This window comes from Polyodon spathula, chromosome 40, assembly GCF_017654505.1.
Source record: "Polyodon spathula isolate WHYD16114869_AA chromosome 40, ASM1765450v1, whole genome shotgun sequence".
NCBI lineage: Eukaryota > Metazoa > Chordata > Actinopteri > Acipenseriformes > Polyodontidae > Polyodon > Polyodon spathula.
Genome location: NC_054573.1, coordinates 3,669,902 through 3,676,738, shown reverse-complemented (window position 1 = coordinate 3,676,738; position 6,837 = coordinate 3,669,902).

The window sequence follows — 6,837 nt, the reverse complement described above, 5'->3', positions numbered from 1 at the left end:
ATAGGAATTCCAATAGAATGGTATTAATAATAATTGAGAATCATTTTAAATATTTAATCATAGGGGATCCCTTAATGGCTCACCTGTTAAAAGCATGGCTGTATGTATGGTGTGCAGAAGGAATCATACAGCCAGGGGAGTTCACATCCTGGCTGTGCAAAGTCACCAGTCTTCGCTGGGGATTTTGAAGGGAGAGTCGCATTGGCTCTGGCGCTCCTTTCCCCCATTTCCCTCCCTGTTTCCCCTCATCACAGCAGACCCTACCGGCCAGGCACCTAGTGAGCTCAGAGCAGACACCTGCAGAGCTGGCCTTTATCCTGCAGGGGGCGGTAACTTGCTGACATTTTCTCTTGAGTTCCTGGGTGTAGAAGAGGAAGCTGGCTCTGTTGTTGGATCAGAGGACATACACTGAACCTTCAGTTCTCCTTAGCTGTGTCAGGCATTGCTGTGGTGCGTAGAAAAAAAACTGGACATTCTAAATTGGGGAGAAAATCAGGCGTAAAATAATTAATAAATAAACTACTTAGCCATTATTTGAAAGACACCATTACAATTCAGAAACTAATTATTTTAGTGTTACAGAATACAGCTTCCAATTTTATAATGATGATCCCCTGTGGGGATGAAACATTGCATCATCCTAGATGTTGTTATATTATTAACCCTCTATAGTGGGGGCTGTTTTGTCGCACTAGGGAAAATGAACACAGTTCAGGTTCTGTCAAAAATGGTTCCCTTCCTTTACAGAGGAAGACTCTCAGGGACCCCCTATGGCCAACACAAGAATTCATTGTGCTCCCAGGGTGCACGTCTTGTTGTCTCTGAGAATTTTATTCTGAAATGATTAGACATTGTAAACACAAAAGCAGGGAAAATGCACTCAAGTTCTATATCTTCCAATACTTGGGTGGTAATTAGAAACACAGAGAATAATTTTAGAGTTCGGGAATGGTTTGGAATGGTTAATGACTTATAACCTGCGCCTCTCTTGCCTGACTGGTGACTTTCAATGTATGGCCTGCTTCTTCTTTCCTCTTAAAGAGTAGTCACACCCCATATATTTCAATATCAACAATCAAATAAATACAGGCCTCAACCAGCCCTCTAACAATTCAAATAATATAAGTCTGCCCGCCAGGCCTCCACCGCTCTCTGCAATCATCTGGAGTGTTCATTACTGTGACCTTAGACGGCCCTTCATCCCCAAAGCAGGGAAATCAGATGAAAAAGGCACAGAAATCTAAGCAAAACGAGATGAGTACATTAAACCATCTGCCAGACAGAGCCAATCACAGAGAAGCAGCGCTCTCGGCTGGAAAGGGTTGCCGTGACAACAAGGTTGTTAATCTGTGTGAAGCGCCAGAAATGATAACTGTTGACCGACAACAGATCAGGAAACCAGAGAACATAAGAAGAGAATAAGATTTGGAGTTTTGTGACAAAAATATTCCGGCAAGGAAAAATAAAAAAGTTATATTTTGGGGGCTGGAAGCGTAATATAATTCTCTCATCGAAGTGGAAGAAATGGAAGTTATTTAAAAAAAAAAAAAAAAAAATTATTATAGGATAATATCTTCAGGAACCTGCGTTGGGTACTGTCTTGAAATGCATGATAAATAGAGCTATTCATTCTAAGACCAGACCATGAAGATGGAAATGAAGGTTTCATTTAAATATGTATCCCTAAGGTTTCCCATTTCCTCCTATAATTAACTTCTTCCTTTCCACTCGCTGTACCAGGAGGATTTTATACGGAACCTCCTATTTCCACTGATGCTCTTATCGTTATTTATCCCTTGGATTGGGTGGTTGTGACGGAGGGCAGGGGGGTACCCGGGTTATGTAGTCCATGGAAACGTGGTATAAATTTGTCTGAAGCACAAATCTACGTCTCAGACAAATCTGTATAAACAGATTCAGGTCTTTAGACCTTCCCTTATAAAACCGTAATGGTAAAGCATATAAAAAACATTCAAAGGCATGCTAACTATGTTAAATACATAGTATAATCATGTGAATCAAATTGTAAAATTAGCATGAAAATATATTGTGTTAAACTTTTATAAGGGTTACTCAATAGGCAAAAGCAACGTGTACTGTACATTTCGTAATTTAGCATTTTAAAACCATAAAAAAGAAGGCATTGAAAAAGTGTTCTAATGTAAACGCTTGTCGTTGGACTATTCACTGTTAGAATAATGAATGCTGTCTTAAAGTGCTGACAGTCACTTGTTTTTAAATAATGGTACAACACATACTGTAGAATACTGACTGAAGTTGACTGACTCCTCTCCATGGATATTTTATTAAAATCTGGCATTCCTGTAAACATTTGTACTGTATGAAAGTACATTACTAGCAGGAGTCCTATTGAGATAACAGCAGTTTTTGAGACATCCAACTGCACAGACTGAACTGCTCCCCTCTCCTCCCTCACCCCCCTAAGAGAAAGGGGGATCCCTCCAGTCCAGGGCGGGCTTGAAGCATGGAGACTGAACAGCTGTCTCGCTCACCCCCCTAAGAGAAAGGGTGTTCCCTCCAGTCCAGGGCAGGCTGGAGGCATGGAGACTGAACTGCTCCCTCACCCCCTAAGAGAAAGGGGACTCCCTCCAGTCCAGGGCAGCTTGTGGAGTGGAGACTGAACTACTCCCTCACTCCCTAAGCAAAAGGGGGCTCTCTTCGGTCCAGGGCAACTTGCCTATGGGTGCTGAATCATTACATTACATTGCTACTGCTTGTGCGACCTTTGCTGTGTAATAATCTGCCAATCCTATATCTTAAATGGATGCCAAAATAAAAATAAATGAGTAAAAGAAGAAAAAAAGTATCTTTTAGAAATCTGTAAGACAAAGGCATTGCATTAAGCACCTCCACCCTCATAAGAAAAGGGAATGTGAAACAGTATGAGCCAATCTCAGATAGAGATTAATGAGGTCTGGGGCTCCACAGAGACACTATAACCCCGGCTTCATTCCAGATAGATATCCTCCTGTCTGCCCCGTCTCGTTTCCAATCCGGTGACATCGCTTTGTGTCTCCCTTCATTAGCCACCCCGACCCATCCTGCTGGGACGAGCCACACTCAGCTGAGACCTCCTAGTGGCAGCGGCACAGCACAATAAGAACTGTTACTGCTGCATGTATGCCAGCCTGCCAACTAGAAGAGGGGGTTTCATATCAAATATGCATTGTTTTTTTTTTTTTGTATTGCAAAATTGATGAAACTGAAACTAGCCACACATACAGATCTAACATCAGCACTGAGAGACATTAGAAACACAAAACACAGCATACTGTTTTATTATAACAGCATGCATAGAATCAGTGCAATTCTTGGTGCATGACTGGTTTGAAAAATGGAAATGTATTATATTTAGATCATTAAAGTAATACAATCAAAACAGACAAGCAAAACCCTGCCTTAAAATCCACAGGGGAACTTACTACAGAGACAGAGTATTTGTGTTGATATTATTATTATTTAAACAAGCTGTGGGAAAATGAGAAAAGGGGAAAACAAACCATAGGGTTTCAATGTATACATGAATGTATGTCTACACATATGTGTTCGCTTGTATCAGTACTGTTTTTGGTTACAGAATGTAGACGAATTTACAATTTATTAATTAGTTATTTTTTTCATCCACAAACAGAAGAAAATGTTTCTTTATCATAGTCCTAATAAATAAAACTGCATCTGCTTCCCATTGTAATATATTTCTATTAAATACAGCCAGCTTACAAAAGAAACCTTTACCATTGGTAATGAGAAAGTCCTTTACTTAACTACACAACATTAATGGAAGCATCTTCATAACTCAATTTATTCAACACATTTCTGGGTGAAATCGGGTTTAACTCTTTAATTTAAAAAATCAATCTTAATCATCCGAATCAGAACCTTTACTGATTGCAACAGAAAACAGGCAAGTTTGAAATGCAAAATGATTGAGTTTAATCGACTCCCCTCTAAAATAAACTAAGTGCAAAAATGGTGAGCTTTTTGAAAAGACAAGTGCTCACTTGAGCCTGTGCAATTATTAATTAATTACCTGCTGTTAACTTTGTTAGCATGGTATTCCCAGCTGAATTGTATGTGGAGTATCTGAATATCAGAGAGGTACTCTTTATACAAGACATACTCAGTCAGTCAGGCACTGACTCCAACAACTTCCATGAAAATACTTCAGAGAAGAATTCACAAAGTCCATGTAGAGGAGCAGATAAATAAGCTGTACAAAATTAAACCATTCTTCACCTAAGTATTAATTATATTTCGTTTCCAATTCTTGTTTTGTTTTTGTTTTAAGTTTGAGCACGGTTCATTGCAACATGTCCTCTACTGAAGACCAAGAGGATTCTAGTTAGTTTGCCACAAGGGCCTTTTGCATCATCAGTGTGAGAATAAAGGTAAAGGACTGATTATTAATCCCACTTTCAAAACCCGTGTGAGCTTCTCTGTAATGATAAAGAAAAACGGACTCATTGCCTCTTATTAGCAGCAACAATGAACTTAACCAGCACACCACAACGAACTGTCAGCAGAGAGGCTCAAACAAGGGGAGAACGCAAACTAATAATCCCACCTCCCACATTAATGACAAAAAAGTTCCTTGTGAGAGCTAATGGTCTTTAAATGGAGAAATTACTGCCGTGAACCTTCCTGAGCTCAAACTTTAAAAAAAAATTCAAGGATGTGATGAAAAAGAATTGGAACCCAAATGTCATGAATGACACGAGGGGGAGACTTTGTACACGTTGTTTATTCTACCTTTCAGAGTGCCTCGTTCCATTTTCTGTCTTTAGTGAAAATAAATCTCCCAACATTAGTAAAGTATACCCAGAACAGCAGTCAGGATGAAAGCAGACACAGATACCTGAGAATTGACTGAGACAAGTTACTGGCCAGCGGGACAGAAGTGATAGAAACACACACAGACTGGGAAGATCGCGGGAACGCTATTACAAAGAGAGGTGCAATAAAAACTGGACATGTTCAGTGCAAAGAACGTTAAACTGCTTGTCAGAGTGTTTAATGTCAAGATGTACGGGCACGGTGCCAAGAAGAATCTACTGCAAACATCCCGAGAGCCAATGCAGATGTGAGCCACAGCTTTGGGGATCAATGAGCAGGGCGGAGCTGTGGAGAGGATTCAAGATTACAAATGCTAAAACGGACTGCTTTGTATATTCCAAGACAACATTAAGAAAGACTTTTTTTGTCGAAACATTTCATTAGTTCTGATACTTGCTAGTTCACTAAATCCCACTCTGTTCAGCAGAAGGGCCTGGTCCTTCTCAAGGACTTCAGGGAAAGCCATGCAGTACACAGTAGGGGAGGCGATGACCCCCTGTTCTAACAGACATCTCTACACAGAGAGCCACTCGGATTATCCATGGAGGACAGTTGGAAATCTCCACCTGTTTTTCCCATATAACCAATTAAACTGAATGTAGCTGACTCCATTAATCCTGCCTGCCTTGCACTTCTATTGCTTATGTATCTAATGTGCAGTTTTGAACAAAGCACATGTCTAGTAGCACATGTATTTTTAAACATCATACCTCGCACTACACTACAGCCAAAAGTTTTGCGTCACCTAGAATTCTACGATTAAAAAACTGCATCTTTTGTTAAATACTGTTAATACAAAGTTTCATGACAATTAGAAAAGTGATTATACATAAATGACAGTGTGACATGCAGAGGGAAGGATGCTGTCAGGGATTTCATTACCCAGGTGGTATACATAAAGCTGATCTAATCAACAGCTGTATAGAAATCCCTGCCCAATATGAATTGACATAAAAAATAATTCAGAAATTGAATTTTTCAAACCAGCTGTGGGCCAAAAAAACTGACACTTATTCTTTGTCCCAGATCCTTCAAAGATGTTTAATTTCTTAGCCTGCGTGGACAAAAGCATGAATGACTAATGCAATCTGTACTGCAAGAGAAACATAATACACAATATGATAATGGAAATAAAAAGTATTCAAGCACATCTTATTATGCAATCTTTACAATGTTTCCTCTTTACAAATACAACAGCTGTACCATCCTATTAATCCAGTGTGCTTATACCGTGCGACACAGAGGCATCTATGGTGAAAGCAATACAGATATTCAATCTACACACTGCTGTGCGGAAATCTTCAAACACACAGGAGCTGATTCAAAATGCTGCAAAATCTTTTGAGATTAAAATAAGTTGTTTTGTTACTAATACGCTATTCTCCTTACCAATAGTCCTTTAACTAGCCTAGACTGTGAAGAAATCAGACATGTTCCAAACAGCAGCCCTGGTTGTTACAGTTTTCTCATTCTCATTCATATTGACTAGGAATTCAATTTAAGCCTGAAATTGCAAAATCAAGTGGTGTACTTGCAAACTATATTTGAGCTCCACTGAGTGATGTATCTTTTCCTTTGTATCAGATGTGTGGTGGAAATAAATTGGGATTACAGCCCTTTTCCTGCAGATTACAATTGAACAAATGAATTCCTGAACAACCACTGAGACAGAGAGGGCTGTGAACTAAGAGCTCAGATATCTGCCCTTCACAATTAGAGTAGTCAGAGCAATACTGCTGAAACTGTCTGGGGTGAAGACATTGCAGTATTTCGGGGCGCATAACAGCTGAAGCCCCTTTGTTAAGATGTGGTTAATAAGGAGATGAGGCTATACATGTCCATTACAAGACAAATGTTTACCATTCAACTAAAGAGCTTCTCTGCAGGGTCTTATGCTGATGTCAGTCTTATTAACTCATCAGCCACTAGGTGGGCATTCATTGCAACATGATAATTACATGTTATTTAGGTAGTGTGGATAGA